Raw genomic sequence first — 3,601 nt, forward strand, 5'->3', positions numbered from 1 at the left:
TGCGCCGTTCTGGGCAAAGGATTCCATGCAACGAGACCGTACCAACTAATTTTTCATCTACGTGTTGTGCCTTTGTCATTTCGACTGGCGAAGGTTCAGCGATATCGGCCATTTGGTCCGTGAGAACCTGCCCCATGACGGAGGCACGAGATATATATTTGATACTAAAAGCCCCCAATATAGTTCCGTACGGAGCAATCTTCTACATGGCATATGTCACAGCCAAAATGGTCCACTCCACCAATGGTCGATATATCGTTGTATTGCCTCGATAGGTTGAGCGTTCAACTCGCTTAGAACCAAGTCCCCACAAACGGCGCCAATTGTAGGGTCTCTATTTTGGAGCCCAAGCCCAAATTGTATGGAGTCTTGGTTTAATGAGCCTAATACAATGAATTTGTAGAGAATGGGTTGGAAACTTGGACCTTAGCGGATCAAACGAACAACCAACAAGTTTAGGTGATAAAGAAAGAAAGATGATATAGATTTACTAAGAAGAGACGTCCTCGGATTTTATCCGAGGAGACTCGTTCTTCATCTATATATCCCCCCTCTTACCAGTCCTTCCCTCCTATTTTATACTGTCTTCCTCCCATTTCCACCATCTACGTGTAGATTTAGGTTGATAATGATGATATTTGTCCCATCAGCTCCTTCCCAAAGTCGTTGGGAGTGGTTGTAAAGGCTGAAAAGCAGAGTTCAGTTAGTTGCAGAGCACTTAATGTAATACTAGCAGTTTTCTCTTAGATATTTTCAGGCCTCCCTTTGTCCTTTTCCTTCTTAATACTTATCATCTTCCATAGAATGGTCCAGAGTATCACTCTTAATGACTAACCGTCCCCTTTGTCCTCGACCTTGCCTGGCCGAGGAGGAGTTCTTCTTTGGGCTGGGCCCCTAGCCCAACATATATATTGATATGGGCTCCCTGATTTGTCACCCCCACAGATGAAATGTTTGCTTTGCAAAATGTGACTAAATCAATATTAGCAAAAAAATTGTGAACTCCAGTCCTAGGTAAGCCTCTAACTGCTATTAATTTTCAATTTTTTCATCATCCAACAAGATAAATTTTCATTTTCTTGGAGGTTATTACTTATAATTTACCATCAATCGTTCTTTAAATAATTTGATGTCAACTTGACAAACTAATGAAGATTTGTTAATTAAAGCTTAAAATCTTTATAAAAAAAATCCACTATGTCAAACTTCAGAAAGAAAAAATAATTCATAACAAGTTTTTAGTCACCTTATTAAATTACTTGTTGAGTGTCTTGATTCAAGGGAAAATTAAAACTACGTCCCTCATCTTTTAAGCATATTTTGATCCAACCAATATTATCCTAGTTTTCCTGGAGGCTCACCAAGTATCCCACATAATAGTTACACGACTTTCAATTTGTCAGTCAAGGCACCCCATGAAACTGTAATCTCTCAATAAATTACTACGCGAATTTGAACTGTGATCTACAATCAAACAACTCTCCATAAAAAAATTTAAAAAAAATAATTAAATAATTTAAAAAGAAAAAAGCTCTCCACAAGTAATCCTTAAATTCATATATAATTCACACAAACCTCATGTTTCAAACTCCAAGTCCAAGCCTCCACCTTTGAAAGGAGAAATATGACAATCCATTACCCTCCTAATTAAGGCTGATTGTAATGACACCAACTTGAAAGGTAAGAAAAATTGTCATAGTCCTCCATATGGTAACATTACATCGAGTGTATTTGTGTAATTAAATCTACAATCAGTTTAGGGTTTAGTTTACTATATTACTTTCAATAGAATATTTATTGTAATACAAAGTTCTAGTTTATAAAAATGTAATTTTTAAAGGTTTTTTTGTTGTGGACGTGGGTTGTAAAGTTGAACCACATTAAACCTATGCTTTTCCTCTCTCTTTTCACTTTTTTTCTTGATTTTGAAATCTATTCTGATGATGAGGAAGACTAAGGTTGAGAATAGAACCGCTGATTGCGAGCACCTATTCACAAATAGCAATAGCAATATTGCGTGTTTCCTGTAACTACAAAATGAGGATTTTACGTAACACCCATATCCTCCAATGAGCACTAATTCTCACTTATGCCATGCTGCCATAAATAAAAGGGACCAATATCTAGTGTGGCTTCACCTCTAAAATTTACATCGAGTGCTAAACCCTTTTTTTTTTTGGCTAAAACAGATTTGCTATATTCAACTTGGCCTGATCCGGTTTCAAGTATTTGAATTCGCATGTGGATTGTACAGTTACCAAAAATAAAAAAGATTGTAATAAGTTAAAGCTCATTGGATTCTTTGACACTTTTTATGCACGTAGAATGCTCAAAAAACCAATATTAATAAGTTAGAAGAATAGATCTAGTGATATTTTAAAACTTTTTTCCAGCAATGGCAGCTTGTGAATAACGGAAAATAAAAAAACGATGTGAGCGATGATATGTGAAAATGATTGTGTTGTAAATTTCGGTTATCAGTAAAAATAAAGAGAAGAAAAAAAAAAATCAAGCATTTACAATAACTTTATAGCGCCTCCGAAGAAACCCTAACACGATATATTGAAGATTTTCAATATACCCCTTACCATACTGCAAGGGGCGGCCTCTAGTAGAGACCAATATTACTTTCAAATTTCAATACAGAATATGACCCATTTTCTCTAACACTGATTTTCCATCTATCACGACTTGCCATCCATCTCATGAAAAAATGCCCTTTGCATGATATACAGCAGTAGGTAAGTCACTAGCTAGAGAGTGGATGCAAGCCAAGCCAAACCAAGTGAAAAATGAGGAATCTTGGAGACCAAACAAGTGACAAGTGACAAGTGACAACTTCCTTGCCCTCTTCCTCTCTTCCTGTGTGTATATTTTAGTGAGAAAACACCAAGAAAAGCCAACCCATGCTCTTGAGGGTCGAGCTTGCTGCTAAGGAATCAGGAGACAGGTCAAAAGATCAGATAATACTAACAAAGTTCATATATAAATATTGGATTAGTTGTATTAGAGAATATTATTGTACCAAGAAGCTTTCAAGATTATGTCGGTGCTGTCTTCTTCTTCTTATTCTTCTTTTTAAGACCCCCTAATACATGGTTGTATTTGCATGTTTTCACATCATCCATTACAGGGTTCAAAGCAAGTACAATGAGATTTTCAAGACTGGCTTTCTTACTCACTTTGGCTTTCATTTACTATTTGATATTTGTTGCTCAAGGGAAAGCAGACACCAATGAATTGCTGGTGGGCTCTGCAGGGACTTCTGTCAATGAGGTGAGCTCTCTCTCTCTCTCTCTCTCTCTCTCTCTCTCTCTCTCTCTCTCTCTCTCTTGTATAACTAATTAAACGTCTAGAGTTGCAGTGGTTAACGGCAGTTTGATAATAATATGATGCAGGGAAGAGCTGAGTGTAGCAAGGATGCGGTTGAGTGCAAAGAAGGAAATGGTGGGTCAGAAGAGAATGCTTATGAGAATGAGGATTATATCTACACCAACTCTCTTCCTTAGATGATACACCTCCTTGTAACGTAAATTTCTTTTTCCTTGCTCAAGTAATGTAAATTTGCATTCAATGTACGTATCAGTTGGTAGCGTGCACT

The 3,601-nt window shown here is 36.9% G+C and overlaps 1 long non-coding RNA gene across 1 annotated transcript; it reads right to left on the reverse strand.

Moving 5' to 3' along the window:
- Positions 1 to 2,505: 2,505 nt before the first annotated feature.
- LOC126733233 (uncharacterized) lies at positions 2,506 to 3,132 on the reverse strand. The gene is made up of 2 exons (XR_007659648.1): positions 3,026 to 3,132; positions 2,506 to 2,931 (listed from the first exon to the last, which is right to left on the reverse strand). It is a non-coding gene; the product is annotated as an uncharacterized LOC126733233 (long non-coding RNA).
- Between the last annotated feature and the right edge of the window lie 469 nt (positions 3,133 to 3,601).

Source organism: Quercus robur, chromosome 6 (genome assembly GCF_932294415.1).
Source record: "Quercus robur chromosome 6, dhQueRobu3.1, whole genome shotgun sequence".
Classification (NCBI taxonomy): Eukaryota; Viridiplantae; Streptophyta; class Magnoliopsida; order Fagales; family Fagaceae; genus Quercus; species Quercus robur.